Consider the following 26,163-nt stretch of genomic DNA (forward strand, 5'->3'; position numbering starts at 1 on the left):
CTCCCTGTGGCTTCTGTGCAGCAGCTCCTCAGCTCCAGGGAGTGCAGCACAGCTGTGCCAACTCTGTGCATGTTTTGTGCTCTAGCTAGAGGCTTGGCTTATGTGGTCACATTCAATAGGATAATTTGATTTCTGAAAACTTGAGTTCTGAGAAGGTCCTGAGGATGTTGTTCTTGGTGTTTGAAGAGGAATGTGTTTCATAGTTCACAAGCACAGCTATGAAACACATTCCTCCAGCCACTTTTCTATTTCCCCCGGCTTATTCTGAATTATCTGCTCTAGTGAAAGCTCTGTGCCCTTTCTGTGCTATCTGGTTTGTGAACAGAGACACAGATTCTGATGGTAGGCCTCTCTTGCTATAAGCACCTAAGTCTTCCGTAGTATGCTTAACTTATCATGATAAAGTGGAGTGTTTTGTTTTTTTTTTTTCTCCCTGAAAAGCGAAGTCTGTTCTGATTGAAGCTGGTAAAATCTTTTAGGTGACTGGGTTTATTAGCTCAGACCTGGCATCATCGCAGCATGGTGGCACTGGAATCAGTTTAGGCACTCCCGCTTTTGGGCAAACTGATCTCTGCACACAGTATGCCCTTTGCTGAGCCCTGGGTTGCTTGTAATCTGGTCAGACATCCTCCCTTGAAATGATGGGCTTCTGTTAGGTAAAGTGGCAACAAGCATTTATATTGGGGAGCCATCTAAGAAGCTTGCACTGATGTTTTTGGGATATGATCTGTATCTTCAGAAGTTTGGGGCTTGGCAGTGACAGATATACCCTCAGAAAGACATGTTGAATCAGATGACTTGGTGCTTCTCTGTGCCACAGTGTTTTGATGGAAGCAGACTAGCAGTGGGTGCTGACATTGGGTGTTGCTTCTTAGGATACATTCATCAGATGTTGAAACATCAGAGGACGTGGTCTGAACAATGCATGCTGTTTCTGCAGCTTCTGAAACTGGTAAATGCTTGGCACTCTAGCCATCCAGCTGCCATGTTGCGGATTCCAGTTTAAGTACCAAAGATTAACTATTTTTTGAATTGTATTTATTTGTAGAGGCTTATTTGTTGCTTATGTACCTTGGTTTTAAAGGAAATGCCTTTATAATATAAATGCTGCATGGCAAAAAAAAAAATTATGATTATGCAAGCAAACAAAGTTATACTTTTTAGCAAGCTTCTCTCCTATTTGCACACAATGTGGCTTTTTTTTTTTGTCTTTCCTACTATCTAACATGAGAGTGATTTTTTTTTTTTTTCCTATTCTTTTAATGAATCTTGGTTGCATGATAGGTATGAGAAATACTTGTTTTTGCAGTCTGAATTCTTGTAGAGACCATCAATAGTCTTACGAATCTCGTGGGAATTGACTGAGCGTTGGGGTCCGTAGGTGAGCAGCAGCACATACGAACATTAAAAAAAAAAAAAAAAAAAACAGCCAATTAAACAATAGGAAAACAAACAAATAAATAAAAACAACAAAAAAACCCAGCAAACCGCAGAGGTAAGAGATATTAAATTGCTTGGGAACGGAGCTTGACTGAGACCACGTCCCTCTGAAGGGCATCTGGCTGCAGAGGGAATTGGGATCTTTCTGCTTTCTCTGTGGTTGGACATCTCCCATGCAAAGGGAGCTTGGTGCAATGACTGGAGAGGTTACCTTGAGCTGTGCACTGGAGCCCTGTATCGGCGGCTGGGGGGGTTAGTTGGAGCTGGCTGCCAGCACGGTGACTCAGTGCTGTCACCTCTGCTGCATGTCCAGCCTCTGCTAATGAGCTGAGAGAAAAAACTGGCTGCAGGGGCATCCCCTGGTTGTCTGCTGGCTGCAGATGTTGGGCTGCTTTCAGCATGTGAAGTGTCTGTTGGTGGAACTGTAAGCACTAATTTCTTGTATATGTGATAAAGAGCATCTGCAGAAGCACTGGGAAGTGCAGAGACTACAAGCTTCTTTCCTTTTTACTTGGTGACTTTGCTTACAGTTTTGTATCTTTGTGGCTTGTGATTTTTTTTTTTTATTAATTTATTTCATTTTAAAAATTTATTATTTATATGCCTGAAGTGGAGTGGTGATAAGTTAATCATGTGTGGGAACAAATCTACTCCCTAATGTGGTAGAGTTAGGTCTCTTTATGTTTCTACTTCACACTGAGGATACTGCCTGTGCTTTTAAAGCAGAAACAAATGCTTTTCTGTGAACAAATGCTTTTCTTTCCCCGCCACCCCCCTATGTTTCTTAGATTGATCTCCCACCGCATAAAGCATCACGCTATCAATATCCCTGAAGGTAATTGGTCAACATGCTGAGGAGGTGATGATGTCTGACAAGAGGGTAGAGATGTCAAAGGTAAGTGCCAAGGCTTTGTGTGGGACAAACATCTGAGCGGAGGAAATTATCTGATTATTGCTCCAGAGAGAGGAAGAGCTGTAGGCTGAGTGGAAAGATACTGTTAGACATCAGAGGATCTTAGTGGTAAAAGACAAACAGGAAAACACATTTTACAAGGCGATCCAGGAGGAGCGAGTTTCCTTGTTTTCTTTCATGGGGACAGGGAGGAGCAGCCTGCCAGCAGTCTTGCATTGCCATAGGTTATGAGGAAACAGGCCAGCTCTGGCCACCTTCTCTTTCCTTAGGACTCTGGGGGATGAAGGCAGAGGGGATGGGAGCAAGCCTGCTTGTGAGTGAGACACGAGGAAAAATTTTAAATGTCACTGTAAAGACTTCTACAGTTGTCCAGGAAAGTGCTCTTCTGTAGGTGTCATGTAACCCTGTGGATTAGAGTTTTTTTTGCGTACGTGCTTTTGGCAAAGATGCAAAAGGAAAGTTTGTTCTGGGAATTGAAGAGGATTTGAGGATTTGAAGAGGAAGATCTCTTTCCTATTTTCACCAGCACAGATTTAAGATGTTTATCTGGATGTTCTTTTCCAGTTTGATTTCTGAAGCTTTTCTCTATTGAGGTATACTGGAACAAGAAATTCAACTTTTGCATTTAGTTGTCTTTTTCTTTTTAAGAGATTCTAGCACAATGGACCTCTTGGTCCTGTGTTTTGAGCCTTTTGGCTAAGATGCTGAATATCTGAAGTATTCTCATTTTGAGAAAGTGGAGGAGGAATATACTAGATTTTTAATTTAAAGAAAAGTAGAAGACGTCCTCATTTGGTGAGGAGCTTGAATTTGCAGCTACATGTCCAGATGTACTGTCTAATCAATTGCTTTGCTGTTACTTTTGTTGTTATAATACTGTCAGTTTTATGAGGGGGACTTTGGTAATGCCAGGCGTTAGGACTATACCAGTGCCAAAGTTATGATTGTTCCAGACTGCATATATCAGCTTTCTTAATTTCCCAGTGACTCTCCCTAATCCTTTCTGCTGTTAAATTTGTCATATCAGCCCTGGGAAGAGATGAACTTTTTAAAACTTGATCAAAAAGAGAAGAAGAAAGTATGGCAAACATCTGTTTCTTTCATTTGTTAACAGTAGCATGTGAAAGTGAAGTTTTTACGTAAGGTTTTTGAGGCAACCTCAGCTAGAAGTTGAGGTTCCTGTTTTGTCTGTTTAAGTTTTACGTAATTATTGCCTGCCTCTTTCATTCAGAAAGACCTCTACTATTTAGTAGTACAGTATGTCTAAAATTAGGTTGATTTTTTTTATTTAGGTTATTAGGTTTATTCAGATTGTCATCTTTATTAACAACTGAGTCTTTAAATTTGAATGTTCACTACCTTTTTTTTTCCTAGCTTAATTATACTGTAGTGTTTGGGCATAGTTTGGGAATCAAACTATTAGAGAGGAAAACTATATTTGGCTTCTTTAGATGCAGATTTTTATGAAAAAAAAACTTGCTTACAAAGTCCAAACTGAATTAAAATGAGCTTTTTTTCAGCTGAAATATTGAATGTACTTAATTAAAACGAAAATCTTTATGTGAATCCTAGTTAGGGCATGGTAGGATTTGGGATTCAGAGTCATTAGCAACCCTGTCTTTTTATTAATACAGTTTTACACACACTTGTAGATTAGCTGGAACATAAATGTGGATGGTCTGGTAGAAGAATCCAGATGGGAGCAATGCAAACACCAAGGCATAGATGATAAATTAGGAGATTTGTGAAACAGCTATTGCTGTGGAGTGGGAAGGAAAGTGTCTCTGCAGAATTGCCCTATTCCTTGTGAGGCGAAAGTGTAGCCCTCTCCAACAGGCTGGAGGTGGCCTGGCTTGCTATAGGTGCTGTTACAAGAACAGTAAGGGAAAAATGTATGCTGATGGAAAACAGACTAAAATAACACGTTTCAACTCTGCTTTTGTTCTTAGACTTTCTGTATTTAAGTATCTGAAAAAGTGGGAGTTATGAACATAAGCAGTTGGATGTTAGATAGCTGAGTTCTACTGCATTTGTGGAAAACTTTTTAAAAGCTAGCTTGGTGGGGGAGCCTGATTTATAACCTTCCTCTGCTGGCCAGGCTTTCTAGATTGCTCCTGATACATATAGATGTAGTTCACAATGGGAAACTGAAGGAGGAGGAAAAATTTCTGTTTTGTTAGGTATTTGCCTTTTTGTTTAGTTCTGGTAGACTTTAATCAAGTTTAAAGAACTTTGCAGTGTACATGTTTATGTGTTTTCAGTGATTCTGCGTGAGAGAATTTAGCAGTTTGTCAGAAGAGATTGTGTTTGTGGTGGTTTTAATCAGTATGAGAAATAGCCTTTTTTTTTTTTTTTCTTACTCAAATTTTAGTAGCATTTTTAACTTATGCTTCAGACCTGGTTGAACATCCCATTTTGGACACTGATCCTTGGAGGTTTTCAGCCCTTTGAACCTATTGTGTCTGTAATCTGTACAAAATGTGTGTACTCTGTGGCAGGTGTGGAGGCACAGACAGGACAGGAGGCTGCGTGTCTGCTCTGAATTATGATCATATTCCACAATAAACCAAAGAACAATCCTTTCCAGGTAGGCTAAAATGCATTCCCTTTTATTTTATTTTATTTTTTTTAATTTATTTTTCCTCCTCACAAAGGTTTTCAGAACAGCCCTCTGGCACTACACTTCCATTTCCCCAGAAGAGCTGGCTTTGTTGCCTGCTCTTGAAATGCAATCTGTCTCTTGGTTAGAAGCACTCTTATATTCAGTGAAGTCATTGCTCAGGTGGAGAGAGCAGATGAGCTTTCCTCTTATTTAAGGTATGTTATACTGACATTCCCATAGTAGTATTTTTACAGATGCTGTCTATCCATGGGAATTAGAACTTGATGATCCTTGGGGTCCTTCAGCCTACCCATTCTATGAGTCTGCCACTGACCAATGCCAAGCAATATTCTGGAGTTCGATATAGTGTGATACTGTGTTTTGATAACAAAGAGGAGCTGGAAACTAGAAATATTGATTCTGGCATTAATGTTTTGGGTATGCACATTAGCATTTTAGTTAGAATCAGGAGTGTGCTGTCTGAAGTCGATCTCCTGGTTGTCTCTGCCCTGTGCTTTGTCACACGTGTCTGGAAGCATGTTTGGACTCACTTTGGGTGCCAGCAAGCGCAAAGATGAGCTCTGGGGGCTACATCTTCCATCTGTGAGTTTGTGATAGACTTATACCACCATTGCTAATGAGCCTTTGAGTAATCGAAAACTGATTTCTGACTGTTTGCTGAGTTCACAGTCTGAAGAGTGTGGAACAGGGAAATGCAACTGGGTCGAGCAAGGGCATGGAGGTCTAGTTGGAGAGCTAGGAAGAGCTTTTATTAAAGTACAGGCAAAGGGACAAAATCACCCAGGCTAAAGAGCTTCCAAAAAAGTGCAGAAAATCCAATTTTGACACTGTAGCCTACCCTTACGTGCTTGGTCCAGAGGCAGTGTTGTAGTGGCAAGAACTGTGTGTAGTCAGCCTTTCCAGTGTGATTGAGTCTCCTTGCAAAAATCTGGGAAGTTTTGCGAAATCCAGCTCTGTTTTTCTATAGTGACAAAAAGTTGGAAAGAAGTCTTAGAATGTATACTGCTATGCCTGTGCAAAGTTACTGTTAGCCTGAAAGCCTTTGAGTAGTTTATCTTTTTGTATCAAAATCAATTTCTATAGATTCCAGCACTCATGAATGCAAGTAATGAGAGACAGTGAATACTACTGTAGCTGTGTGTTCCTTTTTCTGGTGCAACCTATTTTTCTTCTGTTATCCCCTGAAAGCTATTATTAGTAACTGAGTGCGGTTTTGTTGCCTTTTTTTTTTTCTTTTCCTTTTTTGGATTGGATGTATAATCAGAATTTCATTCACTGTCCTTACATATGCTTAAATATAGCATTAACATAATCTTCTTACCGACTTTTCCTCCTGCTTCTGAGTTTACAAGAGAACCAAGCTCACTGCTAGTAAGATCTTTACATAAACTTGCCTGGAAGTAAAATAATTCTTCTGGGCTTCAGCTCATATTTATTGCCAAGATGATAGCTTGTTTATATTTTTGAAAGATAGTGTAATTGTACTTGCATAAAATGTTTTCTGATATTTTTTTTTTTCTTTTGTGATTCAAGAGCAATTTTTCTGTGGAAAAGATTTCCTTAGATTAAGTACAAAATATTTTTTGTGACTTGAAGTTTGCCATGACGTTTGTCTTTCCCCTTGTATATTTCCGGGAGGGTCGATTGACTTGAAAAGATCAAGGTGACGACTGATTTACGCCTGTCTCCCGCTACAGACGCTTCTCACGTCTAAAACCCTGCCGAGAGGTTCAGCGAGAGCCGTGGGGAGGAAGGATCGCTCCTCGCTTGTGCTGCCTGTGCAGCGTGGCAGGAGCTGCGCAGCAGGGCTGTGCTGCTGCGTGATTCGCGGGAGCGCGCCCCGTCGCGGTCACAGTTGGGGTGGGTGCTCTCCGCAGTGCTGGAGGGGCGCGCTGGGAGCACGCCTTGTTGCCGGTGCTCCGGAGTCGTAGCTCTCCGTGGTGCTGAACAGTCGCTGCGGGAGTTCTGCAAGGTGCTCAGCACTTTTCCTTGCTGTTTGTCGTCTAGTGCTAAACCCTCCCAAGAAGAACAGTAAAGAGTCTCTATATCATATCCACATGGGTAGTTTCTTGGCAGTCGAGATAATACTCACCAGTTTTAGACAATATTCCCAACTTTGATGTTCCTTTTGAATTTCCTTTGACTTCCTTGTTTCTGTTGGCAAAGCAACCTGCATTTCATGTAGGGTACAGTTTGTTTTAATGGTCAATATGCAAGATTTTGATTTTGGATGGACCATGATACTTCTGAGGCCTATTTTGTTACAAATGTATGTTGCTTCCCTCAGCATCAGTGCTTTTGATGCTGGTTCTTTGGGCATAAGCCCACTTCACCTTCAGAGTTGTCTTTCAGTCTGTGTTTTCCACAGTAACTCATTTAAGAAATTTTCTTTAAAAGAAAGTAGGCTTTCTGGTCTTAAGTAAGCTTTCACAACATCTTTGGAAGCATTTTCTCAATAGTTCTTGATTGCATTAAGTGAACGTGGAAGAGACTAGAAATACAATATTCAGTTCTTGCAATAAAAGCTACGTTGCATTTGAGGAATTTGGCTATTGACTGTTATTCTTTTGCCAGAGTATCATCTGATCTATAGGACAGCATGGATGAAATGGGCTGCTTTGCATCATAAAGGAAAAAAAAACAAACAGTGAACGTAATATTTTGAACTCATAGCTTTTATAGTGCAATGGTAGGAAGCAGGGAAAATAATTGTTCTCCTGATGGCCTTGTTACAGCTTTGGTCCTTGACGCTAATGTTTTGGCTTTGTTCTTGCCACTGCCTTTTTTGCAAACCTATCTTCTGGTGAAGTCTTGCCTACATGCAGTGTATGGTTATAGTCAAAATTGGGCATAAAGCAAAGAGTAACCATATTAATCAGAACAGGATAGTCCCTTTGCCTGAGAAAAGACAGAAAGCACTAACAGTGCTTAGCTGCAGACTTGCTCTCATTAGGGGATCCAGAAGAACAACTGGGCACTCAAGTCTCCTAGCAAATGGTAAGTAAGTAATTTAAAATTCAGTACTGTACTGCCACCGTAAAATATGTGCTGCTCTTGCTGTTGAGCCACAATGATCTGGTATAAGTCTTAACTAAACCTATAGTCATTTTTTTGCCTCCAAGATTTTAAGTCAAGCAGATGATGGTTTGAGACCCGTATGGGGTCCTCAGATATGGAACTATGGTGGCTCTTCTGTGAAACATACAAACAGCACAGCTCTCTGAGCAATTTGAAAGTGCCAACATCCCCTAGATGCACTCATAGGAAAATGAAAATATATGCATTTTTACATCCACTGATAATTTTAGTGCTTACATACTCCTCATGTTCCAGCAGTTTGCTAGACTTGAGGTGTATATTGTTCATCACAGAATCATAGAATTCTCAGAGTTGGAAGGAACCTCTGAGGGCCATCTAGTCCTATTCCCCTGCAATGAGCAGGGACACCACAGCTAGATCAGGTTGCCTTGAAAAATCTCCAGGGACAGGGCATCAACCACAGAATCACAGAATTGTAGGAGTTGGAAGGGACCTCTAGAGATCCCTAGAGTCCAACCCCCCTGCCAAAGCAGACTTCTTACAGCAGGCTGCACAGGTAGGTATCCAGATGGGTCTTGAGTATCTCCAGAGAAGGAGACTCCACAATCCCTCTGGGCAGATGGTCCAGTGCTCCATCACCCTCACCATGAAGTAGTTCTTTTTCATATTGGTGCAGAACTTCCTGTGCTCCAGTTTATGGTCATTTCCCCTTCTCCTGTCCCCACAGACCACTGAAAAGAGGTTGGCCATGTCCCTTTGTCTCCCACACTTAAGATATTTGTAAACATTGATAAGATCCCCTCTTAGACTTCTTTTTATCAGGGCAGAACAGACCCTGGTCACCCAGCCTTTCCTCTTATGGGAGATGCTCCAGGCCCTTTATCATCTTTGTGGCCCTCTGCTGGACTCTTTCCAGGTGATCCCTGTCTTTTTTGTACTGGGGAGCCCAGAACTGGATACCAGACTCAGCACCGACTACCTGGAGACTACCGCTAGTCACAGGTCTCCAACCAGGTTCTGTGCCACTGATCACCACCCTCTGAGCTCAGCCAGTTCTCAACCCACCTCACCATTCATTCATCTATCCCACAATTTGTCAGCTTTGTTATCAGGATGTCGTGGGAGACAGTATCAAAAGCTTTGCTGGAATCAAGGTAGATGATACCCGCTGCTCTCCCCACATCTACCAATTTGGTGCTGCCATCATAGAAGGCTATGAGGTTGGTCAAGCATGATCTCCCCTTGGTGAATCCATTCTGACTACTCCTGGTAATCTTCTTCTCTTCCAGTTGCTTGGAGATGGCATCCAAAACAAACTGTTGCATCACCTTTCCAGGGACAGAGGTGAAACTGACTGTAGTTCCCAGATCCTCGTTCTTGCCCTTTTTGAAGACCAGAGTGACGTTGGCTGTCTTCCAGTCTTCAGGCACCTCTCCTGTTCTCCAAGACCTGTCAAAGATGATAGAGAGCAGTTTGGCAGTCACCTCTACCAGCTCCCTCAGCACGCATGGATGCATCCCATCAGGCCCATGGATTTGTGCACACTGATCCACCCAGACACTCCTTGACCACCCTCATCTCAGCCAGAGGGTAGCTCTCAATTTCCTGGATGCTCTCTCTTTTCTCTGTAGGGTCCAGGAGTCCCAAGGGAGAGTCTTTGAAGCAAAGAAGACATTCAGCATCTCCACCTTCTTAGCATGCCCCATTACCAGAACACTCTCCTCATTCAGCAGGGACTCACATTTTCCTTTTACTTTAACAAAAAAAAAAAAAAAAAAAAAAAAAAAAAAAAAAACCCACAAAAAAAAAACAAAACAAAAAAGCCTTATTACCCTTTATCTCCTTTGCTAGCTCCAGGGGGGCTTTAGTCTTCCTCGATGCAGCCCTGCAGGCCATGACAACACTCCTATACTCCTCAAGAGAACAGGCCCTCTTCCTCCATTTCATTGACCTTCTTCCCTTTGATCTTATCTATGAGATCCTTGTTCATCCACACAGGTCTCCTCTCTTCCCCAAATTCCTACTCTTAGGGCTCCACTAATCCTGAGCTTGGAAGAAGTGCAGTTTAAATGTTGCCCAGCTCTCACTGGCTCCCTTATCTTCTAGCACTCTAGCCCATGAAACACCTCCCAGTTGGTCCTGGAAAAGGTCAAAGTTGGCTCTCTGATAGTCCACGGTAGCAATTCTGCTCCCCCTCAAGATCTTGAACTCTACTACTCACGATCATTGCATCCCAAGCTGCCCCCAACCTTCACATCCTTAACAAGCCCATCCCTGTTGGTAAAAATGAGGTCCAGAAGCACCCCCACCTTGTTGGCTTCTCCTGAGTAGGAAACTATCTTCAGTGCATTGCAAGAACGAGCCCTTCCTGGGATGTGCCGAAGGCCACTTGAGTCTTTAAACCTCCACCTGGTTTTGTGGCCGAGAGCGGGAATGCAGCCCCGCTTGGGATTGCGAGGCTATTTCCAGCTTCTTGTAGTAGGCTTCACCAACTTCATCCTCCTGGTCTGGTGACCTGAAGTATATCCCACAACAGTGTCACTCATACCACCCCACGCCTTAATTTTTACCCACAAGCTCTCCGCACATTCTTCACGGTCTTCCAAGTGGGGCTTAATGCATTCTAGTTGTTCCCTCACATAAATGGCAACTCTTCCACATTGCCTGTCTTTCTTAAAAAGGATATAGCCCTCCATGACAGCATTGTAGTCGTGCAGGCTGTCCCACAGCGACTCCATGATTGCAGTGGGATTATGCCTCTATGACCATACATAGATCTCTAGCTCATCCTGTTTATTTCCCATGCTGTGTGCCTTGGAATACAGGCACCGTAGGGAAGCAGCAGGTGCAGTTACCCCTAAGGGAACGCAAGATTTTGGACGGGGTATCGGCAACATGACCTTCTCTAAGGAGTCCTCACACAATCCTATGGGACAACTGAAGAGGTTTTTCCCTGCAATTACCAACAGTGACAACATCCCCCAGCCCTTCTCTGTCACATCTAACTCCTCTTCCTTCCCCCACTGAACCTAGTTTAAAGCCCTGGCAATGAAGAGTTTGTTCTCCAGAACATCTGTGCCCCCTTGCTCAGTTGTAGTCCATCAGAAGCCCATATACCCTGTTTCTCAAAGGCCTGTCCAAAATCAAAATACCCAAAGCCTTGATCAAGACACCACTCCTTCAGCCAGTCATTTACCTGACATCTCCTCCTTTCTGGGTCCCAGCTTCCCATTGGGAGGACAGAGGAGAACAGTACCTGCAATGCTGATCCCTTCAACGTCTTTCCAAGGGATGCAAAGTTGCTTTTAACATTCTTTAGTTTCCTTCCCGCAGCATCCTGGGACCCAGCCTGAATCATGGTAGAAGGATGGTAGTCTTCTGGTTCAATAAAGGTCATATCATTACATCACCAGATAACCTGTTCCAGTGCCTCACCACCCCCTAAAAGGCTTTTTCCTTACATATAACCTAAATCTACCCTTTTTAAGCTTGAAGCTATTTTCCCTTGTTCTGTCACCACAGACCCTGCTAAAGAGTCTGTTCCTTTTTTCCTTTAGGTACTACAGGACACCATCAGGTCATCTCATAACCTTCTCTTCTCCAGGCTGAAGAGCCCCAGCTCTCTCAGTTTGTCTTTGTTCTGTTCTGTGGATCATTTTTCTGGTCCTTCTCTGGACGCACTCCAGCAGGTCCATGTTTCTCGGCCTTCTGGCTATGTTGGTAGTGAATACTACTTTGATATGTGTGGGGTGGGTAGTTTTGAACAGATGACTTCTGGACCTGTATTATGAGTCTGATGGCGTCCTTAGCTGAGCTTTTTTTCCTCAGAGCTGAAGTCTTGGTTTCTTGGTTCACTGGTGTTCACATTGTTCTGGTTGTCGCTCAGAGAGCAGGTAGCTGCCTAAATTTCTTAGTGAATGGTTTCCTTCCTACTTCAGAGAAAGTGCATGCAGTACGTGCATATGTATGAAATCACACAGGGAATGTTTCTCAATTTTGTCTTTTCAGCAGCCTGTTCATTGTCATCTTCATCACTGCTGAGTTTGAGATCATCCTCAAGCATCAACTTTTGTGGCACTGACTTAGTTGCAACTTTCCCTCCTGGATCACTCCACTTTTGTACATTGTATCCTGAGGTCAGATGTTGGGAGTCCTTGCTTGGGATAGAAAACTTGGTCTGTTCAGCCTTTCCAGGAGTGTGAATAGCAGTAAGAGGAGGAGGCCAGGAATGGGTCATCTCACGCAGTATTTCTTCCACTTTTTAAGTTTTTAAGCTCAGTATTAGAATAAAAATTAGTCAGAAAAATAATTTAGATTCGGTGATATGTCTCCAAGGTATGTGCATAATCTTAAGTCCTACTTGATAAGCACAGTTTTTGAATATGAATTGCTGTACTCCTTGTTTCATTGTTAGTCTTGGTTGTGTTAACTTGCTCTGTTTTCCACTCTATGGTTCTGTTGTGAACTTGAATCAAATTTTATATGTTATTTGCTCACCTGTGAGCAATGACAGTGGGGAATTTCCCCAGTGTTTTAGGAGCAGATGTAACGTCTGTATAGTATCTGTACAGGAAGCTGTGCTTGACTCTGTAAACCATTTGCTGTTCTCTAATTCTTGGGTTAAATCTGGTATGTATTCATGTATGTCTGGAAAGTGGCAGAGGCAGAGGAGGGAGACTGTAGTCATTCATAAGTATATGTGCCCTGTTAGGTGGGGAGGATGGTTTAGGCACCATTACCCACTGCAGGCGGTCTACACAGCACTGCAGTGCTTTGGCTTTGGACAGAGTGATGTGGACATGCAATCAGGGATGGAAGGAGAGAGAGAGACAACTCTCTAGTTTTCAACAGAGTTGTGGGAAATGCCTCTCTGTGCTCTCGCTGCTCTCAGCTTCTTTCTCTGGTTCACACTGGTGCACAGAGCAGGCTGGCTAAATTTCTCCAAGCTGGCTTGGTGGCTTAGTGCAGCAGCCACCCATCTGCTGCCTCTCATGCTACATGTGGGATGCTGATGCTTCTCTTCCTTTCGTACTGCTTGGAAATGCTTTCCAGAAGGCTGTGGGAAGATAAAGGAGCTCCTATCTCATCCAGTGTAATCCTTGCTGTGTCATCATCCTCTGCCCTTATCACTTCTGCCTGAAAAGCATTGCTTATTGCTTGCATTTGTACAAAAAGCCTTGTTTAGTTCTGTATAGCTCTGCTTCAAGTCAGATAATCACTTGTTTTTCCTTCCCATCTGTATCTGGCATGGCCGTTTGTTCTCTTAGACCGTCCAGCTCTTGGGATACTTTCCTGAAACTCCCTACACTGCATATCATCCTATTTGCATATTTGTTCCATATTTGCATTGTCCTTTGAAATGATACCAATTTGATTGAGGTGGAAAGATGTGCAGAATCCTATGTAAGACTTTGCTATGCCTTATGCACTAAGTTCCTGTTAGCACTGTATCCAGTACTACTGCTTCCTTGCTGTGTCTGTAAGATGATCTGCACACTAGTAAGACAGCTGATTGGTATGCTAATGCTCTTTCCAGTCCACTCTGGTTCTGAGCCACCAGCTCACGACAAAGGTCTGGTCGTATATGTTCCAGTGCAACAACAGGAAACAGCTTTGTGCAAAACCTTTGGTGATCTCTCATTCAACCTTCTGCTCAAAGCAGAAATAACATCAAAGTTGGATTAAGCTGCTCAGGACCTTCTGCAGTTGGATTTGGAAAATCTCTGCTCTGAGGAACTGCATTAATAAGTTTTCTTCAGACAGAAAATCCGCGTTATCACAACTCTGTCCTCACTTTCTAGCTCTTTCATTCCGGAAGTCAGCCTCTTGACTGCAGAACTAGTTAATGATAATGGAGTTCTATCAGATACCATATTGATTTATTTTTATCGATGCAAGTTATTAATTTCAACTCTGTTACTTCCACAGCTGGCTGATAACAGTGACCATTTTGAAAGATGTGTCATCTCTTGAGAGTGGGATGCTGGCAAAGGCCATGTGAAAATCCAGTAGCTCAGTGTTACTTCTTCTAACTAATGCTCTACTGATACACCCCAAGTACCCAGTAAACTGATAATGCACAACTTTTTTTTTTGTTTTTTTCTGAGGAGATAATAGTAATTTATTTTAATAGATTATGATTATGCAGGTTTTCTTTCTGTACTTCCTATTCAACTCATTTCCAGGTAAAGCTGGTAAACCTTTCTTCTAAGCGTGGAGAAAATGCCCAAAGAAAAGCAATGGAGTGGGACAATTATTTATCAAATTTTATCTGTGTACAAAATGAAAAGACATCAGAAAATTAGTGTTAATTATTTACTATCTACTGCTGGATTAAAGAGAAAAAGGAGTTTGTAGATTATATTTTTTCCTTTTGTATGTAAAACAAGAGTAGAAAAGATATGAAGTCACGAATCAACAAAAGCGGTGAATTGTGGATGTTGGTTGCATTTAAAGTATTTAAAGGTATTTAATATTGAGTAATACAATAAACTACCTTTTAAAAGGCAGTTTGAGTCAGTCTTGTCCTCTCTGTCTGCCTGCCTGAGCAGTTTGCTGTGACAGCAGAATGCTGACTACTGCTGTAGGGTGCTTGGGCTTTCTGGATATGACTGCAATCCAGATTTTTTCTTTCATGCACTTAGCTCGTGCTTCCTTGCTTGTGTGCTTGTGTGCTCAGTGGATGCAGTTTTTGTGCTGCATCACTGTTCATATTAGAGGATACGTTCTGAATGTACAGATACAACATCTGTGGTAAACTCTATTTCCAGCCTCTAAATATATCTTGATATATTCCTTTTACTGAAGCTGCAGCATACTCTTCTGCTGCTTTATGCACATGCACATTGTAAACTTCAATCAAATTGCCTTCTAATCTTCTCACTGATAAAATGATTTAAGTTCTTGGGTTGGGCTAGGTAAGATGTCTTTCCTGCAGTTGTTTGAGGGGGAGATACATTCATACCCTTTGGATCTTGTCACTAGGTGGGGTTTTTTGATCTTCTCTGTTGTAGGTGGAGAACCCTGTACAAAGTGCTCTGCTTTTAAATCAGGCACAAAATAGTGTTTGTTCCTGAAGCTATGGAAACATCCCAGGAGCTCCCAGCCAATTGTGCCTCATGCTAGGTGCTGGCAGTTGACACACTCCATCTGTCTGATCCCTGCGAGTCAGGGGCTGTCTTGGCTTCACCAGGAGCTGCCATTGCAGTCTACATTTGAAAGTGGAAGCCTGTAACTGAGATGTTGCTCCAGTAGTCCCGATGCCCCAGGAACACAATGAAAAGGACAAATGCACCTTTATGAATAGAAAATATTGTGGTAATAAACTTTATTTAGCTTCTGCAGGGACTGACTCCCTGTGGTTGGCTTTTTGCTCCCTTGAGACAGAGGATAGAGGATAGAATCATATATTCTAAGTGCAGGATGTAACCTGCTGCTTCTGAATGCTGTGTGTTAAATATTTTGCATTCCATTACTGAACTTGCATTTTTGAGCCATTTTTATGAAGCCTAATATTAGGGTGTAAGACATCCATGTGGCTCACATTAATCATCTCTTAGAGAGGAAGTAAGAATGAAAGTAATGAGGCTGGCTTGTTCTGAAGACAGCTGTTGTTCAAAGAATGATTTGCACTCCTTTACTGTGTGTTAAAGATACACTAAACATATTCTGAAAGTTTTCTAGGTGTCTGTTTTGGGATGTTTTGAGGGACAGCCACTTCAGCAGCTTTCTTGATAGGTGCAGGAACATTGGTGTCCTGATGGAAGATCTCCAGCACCAGAACTGGATGGGACAAGTGGATTGTCCTCTCCCTATGGGTCCTCTAGCCTGTGTTGTCACCCACGGACTGTAGTAGACTAATTAGTAGGCTAATTTATTTTTTGTAGCTCTTTTCTCTAAAGCACTGGTAAAGAAGAGGTAAATTATTTTCAAAATTTTTTTTTAATTCCCTTGTATTTCCAAAGTTGCTGCTTATTCTCAAGGTTGTATTGTTGTACTATTTCAATTTGGCTAGTGCCTAAAACAGCAAAATGAAAAAGTCAATGTTTAAACATCAGCTATGGTGAAATCAGAAAAAAAGGTGAGATTAAAGCTGTTGAAGATGTTTTGCTAACGTGAATAACTCTTGTCTTCAGTCACATTTTCTTCTGAAGTAGCTGTTCTCAGAAATGAGATGTTGTGATCCCATGGAAATAGGAAAGTTCCTTACTATGAGTATACAAAACAATTTTTGGTGACAGAATGCTTGAAAAAATAATTGACATTTGTATTTGTTCCTGAACAGTTCAGTACTTTTGAATGTTCACTCCTATTTGATGACTGCAGTTAAAGCAGTCCTAGTTGACAGCTTGGATATTACTGGATATTTACAGAAAAGCATCCTTAATTTTTTTTTCCTTTTCTGCTTGTGGATGCTATTCCTGTTTAATAGTTGCACTTCTATAGTTGCACTAAACTTTTGGGTGCAAACTGATACTTGTTCTTGGACAGTCGGTATATCAAAACATGTCACATCATGAATCCTAGGCTAATGCTATAGTTTTATGGGGTCAGGAACAAAATCTGCCGTGAAGGCATCTCTTTCCTGGGAACAATAGGAGAAAGCATGGGGACCAAAGCCCAGGTAGCTGTTCACAGTTTGCATCGAACTGAAGACAGGCTCTGTAACCTATCTCTTCGGAAACCGGTGATGAGAATTTAAAGTGGGAAGAGTTCCTTCTTTATTCCTACTTTAAGGAGAAAATGATGTATAAAATGCCCAATGGACAAATTATAGAAGTTAATGCAAAAAATCCCAGCCAGCTGCATTGGCTTAGCAGCTGGTATGTCCTTGTTTTTGCTTGTGTTCAAGAAGGGGAGTGAATGTATGAATAGTTGTCTTCTTTTCAGCTGGGACAGAATTGTTTTCTTCAGATTGCCTGGTATGATGCTGTGTTTCAGTTCTAGGAGAAAAGCAGTGTTGATTAGTTGCCTGCTAAGCAGTGCTGTACAGAGCCAAGGCCATTTGATATGGCTCTACCATATGACATCATGTGGAAGGAGTTTTGAGGAGGGTGGGAGTTAATCTTGCTCTCTTGCTGCTTGGGGGCTAGCTGGGCGTCAGTTGGCGGGTGGCAAACAGTTACTTGTACATCACTTCTGATGTTCATTTCTCTATATATGTGTATATATGTGCCTAGTCTAAACTATTTTCCTTTTCTCTGCCTTAGTAAGTAATTTAATCTCAACTCATGAGTTCTACTTTGTTGTTTTTCTGTTTGTTTTTTTTTTAATTCTCTCCACCATCCACTGGGAAGAGGTGAGTGTGAGCGAAAAACTATACGATGCTGAGATGCTGAGCCATCTACCAGGTTAAACAATAGTAAAGACAAGAATAAAGATTTATTTCAGTTGTTTACTTTAATTGAGTGTTGAAAGGCTCGTGTAAGTCTATTTTAATTAATAAAAAACTAGCTGCTGTGGTGCTAAGAAGGATGTAGATCAGTGGAAAATGTTGTATCTGTACGAAAAATACACCATCTTTTGAGCTTGTTGTTTGATCTCTCTGAGAAACTTTTTGAAATAACTTGGGTCAAGATGTAAGCTGGGCTCAGTAAGCTTACACTTACTGAGTGATTCATTTTTGAGTGGAACTTTCTGCCTCTCAGCTGTATTATTTCCTGAATGAAGAGATGATGGTAGATTTAACATATTTGTGAGATGCCTATGCTTACCTGTACTTTTCAAATAAGAAGGTAAATACTTAAAGACAGGAATTGTCATTTTTCTTTTGTCTATTCACATGGCTTGTGGCGAGCGTGTCCAGGCACTCAGCTTGCATTTGTATGGTTCTTGCAAATAGTTTCATTTCTAGATGTAGGAGTCTCCTGCCTTTGTGTGTGGGCACTTAAGAGGTCTGTGTAATTGGGCATCCTTTTTCTTCCAGAAGATGTTTCTTCCAACAAATGCCAAGAGGCAAGATTGCTTTTTTTCTTTATTTCTCTTAAATGGTATCCAGCATGGTTATGGGTACCGACATAATGTTCACTAATTTGCAGAACCATGTTTCACGGCACTGAAAGCTCTTCTCTCTAGGTAGCCTGAGTGCATCCTCCTGATGTTCTCCACTTATCATTCAGCTGAGCCAACAGAGTACAGCTTCATGAAAGCCAGCAATACTGAAACTTAATGCTGATGTAAGAATGAGATTTCACCTTGCAGTAAGTGAGCCAAGAAAGTGGCACTGATAGCTGTTAGCTATAGTGTTGGGATCACAGGAACGCTGACAAAATCCTTAATTGGGTTCAAGGACAGAGATCTCCGTTGCTTAAGGAGAGTAACAAATCTTTCTCTTTTCTCAAAGATGTTGGGACTCAACTAACCTTAGCAGCCTATGCTTCTTTGTATCTCTCTCCTGTGAAAGTTTTAAAAGGGCCGGTAATTGGAAATACTGTTTGTAGATGTGAGATGCAGTATATGGAGTGAAGTTAGAGTTGTCATACCACTGATTCAGTTCTTACCATATGGTTAAAGGCTTGAAATGTTTTCTGCTGAGCTGTAAGATGTCCTAAATCCCCTTCTTCAAATGGGCTTCAAGTATCCTTTGCCACACTGTATATGTCTCCTAGTTCTTCTGTGAATAAACTGACCAGCTGTTGTTTATTTTAGACATGAAACTGTTTGGAAGTCTCTTGATTACCATCTTCTTGTAGCATTTTCAGTGACTGGAGTGTTTGGCGCTGATGACTAAAGTTGAAGTTGACTGAGTGGAAGAGGTGGTGGGGAGGCAGACTGGATAAAGCACTTTTCCCAGTTCTTATATCTGTGTGGTTTCTCTGAAAACCTCTTCGTTTGGAAGAAGCTGAACAAATCTGTGTTTGATAGCCAAACAGAGCTGCGTTGAGTGCTGCCTAGCTGCTATCCCCAGCCTTGTTTGCTTTTGCTATTCCTTGCTTGTGATTGCTTTGCCTTTTAATTGTTGTTCTAGCCATGTGGTGAAAAAGAGCTCTTCTTTGGCTTCTGTTTTCAAGTCTGTTTTACTGCTCTGTCACAGTAGGTATGAAAATGACAATCATATTTCCATTCAGAAAGCAAGTGCCAACATCTGTCTTCAGGGCATCTCCTACCATTCATCAGGGACTAGGAATTTGTTTACTGCTTTTTGGGACGTAGCAATGTGGAGCTGCTGCTTGCAGGTGCTGAGCTGCTTGGAGGAGTCCTGGCAAACAGACACCAGGCCCTGCCTGCAAAGAATGGTTGAGAAGCATGTCATGGTTGGAGCAAACCCTCAAGTGTGCAGCTGCTACCAGGCAGAGCCAGGTAGGAAGTGTGGAATGTGAGAGGTTTGCTTTTATAACCAAAGACTGTTTTCCTCTCTTTCCTATTCAGAGTGTTTACAGCTTTGAGATGTTAGAAGTCTTATTTTTCCTTCCAACTCTCTTTACAACTTACATTCCTACAGCAAAAAATCTTTGCCTCACCAAACCCAGCACTTGCAGCAGAGATGGATTTGTACAAGGCTTCAGGATTAGTGCTGGAGGCTGAACTTCACATGCGTATTTGTGCTGCTGGCTTTGGTGTGGGAGCCATAACATCTCAAAACAGAGCCATCCCTTGGTGAGAGAATGCACCCAGAGCCTGAGCTGGTGTCTGAACATATGGCTTTTCTGGGAGAATATTAAAGGAAAGCTGAGAGACCTGAGGCTCTTCATTCTAGAGAGTAGGCTCCAGGGGGACCTTGTAGCAGCTTCCCAGTGCCTGAAGGGGACCTACAGGAAGGCTGGGGAGGGACTTTTTGTAAGGACAGGATGAGGGGAAACAATTTTAAACTGGAATAGGGGAGATTTAAACTAAATATTGGGAAGAAATTATTTACTGTGAGGATGGTGAGACACTGGAACAGGTTGCCCAGCAAGATTGTGGAGCCCTCCTCCCTGGAAGCATTCAAGGCCAAGCTGGAAAGGGATTTGAGCAACCTGGTGTAGAGGGAGGTGTCCCTGCCTGTAGCAGTTGAAACTAGATGATCTTAAGGGTCCTTCCAACCCAAACCATTCTAAGATTCTATGAAATGTAGATGCAGTATTCAAAGAACATTGTTTTACAATTTGGTGTGCTCATTGCTATAGACCTTTTTTTTTTTTAAAAAAAAAAAAAAGCAAAACAGAACAGGCATTTTCTTCAGCATCCAGCTTGCCCGGTCCTGTGTGCTGGTGTGGTCTGCAATAGCAGAGCAGGCGACAGAGTCCACCCCAGCTATCCTTCCTAGACTTGGGCTGTTGCCTTTAGCCACAGAGCTATAATAAACTTTGGAATTATTTTGCATTTTGTTGGGCTCTTAAATAATATAAGGACTGTATAATTGCTCTGTACGTGTCATGCCTTTGGGATTATTCTTACGCTGTAAAATTGTCTACAGCTGTCAATGTATACATGGATTTTTTGCACATAGTTGTAAACCAATTTGAAGTCCCAGTTCTCATGAATTATGCTTGTTTAGCTTACTTGAAACTCATGAAATTACCAGCTGGGGTGATTTGACATATAAGGAATATGATTTGTGGAACAACTCCAGTTCATGTTAATGTAAAAGCTGGAAAATTACTAACAATTTTGTCTAGAGATGAATTATAGTTTTATTTAAAGAAATGCTTATGTAGAATAAATTTGACAAAATCTTTTAAAAATATATTTTTCAGTGGATGATGCCAGAAAAAATACAGCAATTTCATGTAGCTTATAGCTCATATTCTTAGTGTTACTAGTGAAGGAGTTTTTGTAGGTACGAGTCTACTAGTTTGAGGGAATGTGAAAGAGGATATAAATGCAGCATTGACAGTATGTTGATTTATAGTCCAGTGTGATTGAATGTAGCCTACGGCAGTGTGGAAACTGACTCCAGTTGACACTGCATTCAGCTTTTGAATGTTTGTTAGTACTTCATGGTATGACCAAAATGTTATTGCTTTGTTTTTCTAGGTAATTGTTATTACTGCCATGCAGCTTTGGGAAATTGAAATGCTGTACTATTTAAGCTGTATAACTTTGATCTAGTTTGCTTACTGAAAGATGTTGCAGTGTGCCAGCACCCTCTTGTGGGCTGTGGAATAGTGTGGAATTTTGACTTGTAAGATGGAAATAGCAAAATCTCTTACAGCAGTGGCTGTATATTGTCCCAGGTACAGGTTGTGTCCCCCACCCTAAATAACTGCTGGACTGCACACATGTTTACACAAAACACTGCCACTTGACTGAAACTCTCTATTGCTTTGCAAATGACTTCTGTAATTTGCTGAATGTCAGGACTATTTTAGAATTCTGCATCTTCACATTGATAAATTCACATAAATGCTTTTTTGTACCTTCATCTGTAATAGCAAAATCGTTCTGCTCCCGATATAGCAAGAATGCAATTTAATCTGCATGTGTGTAGAAATAGAACATATTTTTTGCAGAGCTAGTCCATTCTGTTACCCTGTATCTTTCTTTCCCAAAGCCTTTTGTTTCCCTTCCCAGTGCTGGTAGCTGAGGGGTTTTCCAGTCTTGCAGGGCTTTTGGAGAATGCAAAATGGTGTCTATATTATCAAGACACTGATGTTTTTCAAAAAGGATGTGTAATGTGAAATGTTGTTTATATGGGTTAGAATCAGCCACTGTAAATAAAATTTAATATTGAAGTTAAACTACTTACCTTGGCCCAAATGCTAAGCAACTTGAGTCCTTTTTTTTTTTTCTTTTCCCGACCAGAAATATCCAGAATGGTGTTTCTTCTGCTCTCTTTGCTGGTGTTATAAGGGGATTTGCTCTGAGATTGTCGTACTGCTTATTATTGTTTATGTGCAGATTTTTACTTTTTATTCTCACAAATCAGAAATTTGTCCCTTTTAAGGTCAGGAGTTGCATCTATGAAAGATAAAATTGCTATATGTTCTTTCTTTTTGCAGATTGCAGACTCAGCATGTGTCCCTAATAATTAAAAAGGTAAGCAGACCATACTTATAAGCATATAGCATGATGCTTTGTATTTTAATTGATGCATGCTTATCATGATAGGGAGGAGATATTTCATCTTAATGTACTGACATAGTTGTTCAGTACTTAAAAAGTTGGTGCACTAAACCATTTCAAGAATAACCAATCAAAACAATTTGAAAATATAGAAAATTTTAAGAAATACACAAATATATCAAGTTGATGCTCATCTTATGTAAAAGTTCTTACCCATTTAACCAAAAATTTGTATCCAGTCTGTTAATAAAATAAATATGTAAAGATGACATAGAATCATAGAACTATTAAGGTTGGAAAAGACTGCTGAGATCATCTAGTCCAACCATCAACCCATCACCCATGCCCACTAAGCTGTGTCCCTCAAATAAAGTACTCTTTCAGTGAACCACATAACTCAGAACTGGTGAGTTTTGTTCAGCACTGCTGCCATTTTATCTTCATTTCTGCTTTTTTAAAACCCACACATCTTCTTCACACTTCTCTCTGCTTTTTTGTCACGCCAAGCACATTTTTGCTGCTGCAGGATCACGAGTAATCACAAATCCAATCAGCTCGATGTTTAGCATCATGCAATGCAATGCAATGCAATGTTTAAAAAAAAAAAAATTGCTTAATTGCAGCAAAATCTATTTATCCCATATCTGAACACCTAACAGCTGTGAAGCCCTGATGCCTGTGCCTGGCCAAGAGATGATGTGGTGCTGTGCGTGGCTCTAGAAAAATCATAGAATCATGGAGGTTGGAAGGGACCTATGGGGATCTCCAAGTCCAACCCCCTGATTAAGCAGGTTCCCTAAAGTAGGTTGTATGTAAGACTTGAGAATTTTTTTTTTATTTTTTTGAGTGTTTGAGCTTAATCACTGAATGTAATGGGGAAGGAGGAAATTAGTCCAGTTTCTAAGTCTCTTCCCTGAAGCCAACTATTGTCCTACCTGATTGACTTTTTTAATAGTTTCAGTGTATTTGAGACTTTTTTATCTGCTTTAAAAACATTTCAGATTTATTTCCAATTAACTATTGGGTTAATTCAGCAGCTGCAACTATAATATTTTAAATTATGACAAAAATATGAATGCTACTTAATCAGAGGTCTAGATTGCTCAGTTCTATTCTCTGAATGACTAGAACTTTTTCTGAGGAAACCCATCTTAAGTATGTTTCTGACAATCATGGATATTTAAAGAATCTTTCAGAAATAATGTATGTTAAAAATTAAAAATTTAGCCCTTGAAGAAGGCTCTTAGGAAGGATGGCTAAAACAAAACTTCTTAATAAATATATGTTCAGAAATAGTTTACTGTAAAACAATTCTGCATCATAAGTTTTTTCTTATTTTGAGCTGGGCTCCAGGCTTTCTTAGTCAATGGAACATTAAATGTAAAACCAGTTATTTGCATAGAGTAACAGTAGAAGGTGCTGTTAGAGCTGATTTGATCACCTGAGCTGAAAGCTCTGAGGGATATGATATCAGAGCAGCTTAGAATGTTCAATGTGCAGCCAGCAGCATTGTGCTGGACAAGTTTGCTGTACAGAGCAAATGTTCAGGCTGTCATTAGCCTACAGCAAATTCTGTTACTGCTAGTTTATATTTATTCTCGCTGCAGTACTGAACTGAAAGTAGCAGTATCTAAAGGGGAGCTACAGCATCAAAGGGGACAGACTCTTCAGCAGGGTCTGTGATGATAGAAGAAGGGAAAATGGCTCCAAGCTCAGAGAGACTAGATTTAGCTTAGATATGAGGAAAATATCTTCTACAGTGAGAGTGGTGAAGCACTGGAACAGGTTGGTCAGTGTTGTGGTTGATGCCCCGTCCGTGGAGACTTCCAAGGCAAGGCTGGATCAGGCCCTGGGCACCCTGATCTAGCTTGTGGTGTCCCTGTGCATTGCAGGGGAATTGGACTGAATGGCCCTCAGAGATCCTTTCCAACTCTAAGGATTCTATGGTTCTTCTATGATGCTAAAACAGAGCAAGGCAATGCACCTAACCACTACTACAGAAAGTTAGCAGTAGTGATTAAGAAAGATTCATTACTCTAATACTTTACCAGCTCCACACTTGCTGGGCAGCCCTGGCCACAGCAGTCTTGGAGAGCCTTTTTTGCAACTGGGAGGTCCTATACAGTCTGCATAGTCATAGGTGAAGTTTCCAACTTTGCTGCAAGCGGGTCCAGTTTTTGTATTGTTGAATAAACAAGTTTATGTGGCAGGCAGAAACATTAGTTTTCATTCTCCCTTTTTGGATTCCACCTCAAGCCTGGCCAGGGCTCAAGGAGGAAGCAAGGAATTTTGTGTACTCGTTGGCCTTGATACTGCGCTTCTAAGCAAGGAAAGGTTAATACACTTTCATAGTGCTTTGTCTAAGCTACTTATCTCTTGCTGGTGAGACATTTTGTCCAAGATGCATACTTTGCTAATGATCACACATATTTTGATAATAATTGAATACTGATAATATGTAACGCTGGGTTGTGAGACTTGTGTATTGGTCAACTTTGATTCAAGGCCTGCTGTTTAGGCCTGAGTAATTCAATAGGGCACGAATGCCTTGACTGCCTGATACCTCTAAGCATTTTATTTTCTGGGTGTATTTTATTTTACTGTTTTGTACACACCCAAATAAATTATTCTAGAAAGATTCTTTACTCAGAAGGAAACTGTATCATTCAACAACGTTCCCAGTCCTTGCTCTAATAATTAGCTTTCTTATGTATTCACTATACTCCTGTGCTTAAAAAGCATCACCTTCTTTGGAGTATTGTGCTTTTAGAAGCATCTTGCATCCCTATTTTTCAAACATGTTTGAAACACTTCTTTTTTAAACAATAATATGTTTTGGTTTCAATTAATAGTTAAAGAAATTACCCTCTTTAATATCTTTATTGATGATCTGAATGAGGGAATTGAGTGCACCCTCAGAATGCAGATGACACCAAGCTGGGAGAAAGTGTTGATCTGCCTGAGAGTAGGAAGGCCCTACAGAGGGATCTGGGCAGACTGGATCACTGGGCTGAGGCCAATGGGATGAAGTTCAACAAGACCAAGTGCCAGGTGCTGTGTGTTAGTCACAACAAACCATAGATCACCAAAGGTGGGACTGGACAGTTATGTGAAAGAAAAGGATCAGGGGATTAACATCCCTGACAGCTGTCTGAGCATGAGCCAGCAGTGTGCCCAAGAAGGCCCACGGCATCCTGGCCTGTATCAGAAATAGAGCAGCCAGCAGGAGCAGGGAAGTGAGCATCGCCATGTACACAGCAACACTGGGGCTGCACCTCGAGTGCTGTATTCAGTGTTGGACCACTCACTGCAAGAAGGACATCAAGGCCCTGGAGCATGTCCAGTCAAGGGTAATGGTGCTATGAAGGGTCTGGAGCATAAGTCTGATGGAGAGTGGCTGAGGGAGCTGGGATTGTTTCAGCTGGGGAGGAGGAGGCTCAGCGGAGACCTTATTGCTTTCTACTACTGCCTGAAAGGAGGTTGTGGAGAGGTGGAGATTTGTCTTTTGTCCCATGTAACAGCAGTAGGACATGAGGTAATGGCTTTAGTTGTGCTAGGGGAGGTTGAGGTTGCTTATTAGGAAGAACTTTTTCTCTGAATGAGTGGTTAGGCATTGGAACAGGCTGCCCAGGGAAATGGTGGAGTCACCATTTTTAGAGAGATTTAAGGAAAGAGCAAGTGTTTTAAAGTCCTGAAGATCATTAACAAGTACATAGTTTATAGGGTGTACTGTATACACATGTACAGTATATGTCAGTAGGGTTGGGAAAGGGAGATTAATTTGTTTCCAAGCTGAATTTAACACTGTGTGCAACATGGTTGCAACACTTTGGAGATGTTAGAATTTAATTCTTATTCCAAAATAGCTGGTGTGTTCATGAGTCGATTTGTCATTAAATATGCTCATACATGATAAAACAAAACACCTGGGCTTTCACAGTCATTTTACATATTATTTTCTTTTGCCTGAAAAAAAAAAAAAAGACTTTCCATAGATGGATTTCAGATATACTTTGATTGTGGTACCTGAGCTGTGTCTTCACAGAACCAGTGTTACTTCTGCTGTTAGTACAGATAAGTTTTTCCTCTTAATTATTGTACGTAACGGTACATAATACTATACATATTTTATGCAATTGACAATGTTAGTATTAGCATGCCAGGA

General features: G+C 41.1%; 1 protein-coding gene across 6 annotated transcripts in view; it reads left to right on the plus strand.

Moving 5' to 3' along the window:
- Window positions 1-26,163, plus strand: part of ADARB1 (adenosine deaminase RNA specific B1) — a 71,041-nt gene that overhangs the window by 1,758 nt on the left and 43,120 nt on the right. For 2 of the 6 annotated variants that reach the window (XM_085227642.1, XM_085227640.1), the window contains exons 2-4: window positions 2,229-2,335; window positions 4,852-4,940; window positions 21,935-21,971. The gene's annotated coding sequence lies outside the window, so the exon portion shown is untranslated. Of the gene's footprint in view, window positions 1-2,228; window positions 2,336-4,851; window positions 4,941-19,215; window positions 19,314-21,934; window positions 21,972-26,163 lie in introns of those variants that run through there. The other 4 variants (XM_085227644.1, XM_085227639.1, XM_085227641.1 and 1 more) reach the window with 3 other exon arrangements.

This window comes from Meleagris gallopavo, chromosome 7 (assembly GCF_905368555.1).
Source record: "Meleagris gallopavo chromosome 7, MGAL_WU_HG_1.1, whole genome shotgun sequence".
Lineage (NCBI taxonomy): Eukaryota > Metazoa > Chordata > Aves > Galliformes > Phasianidae > Meleagris > Meleagris gallopavo.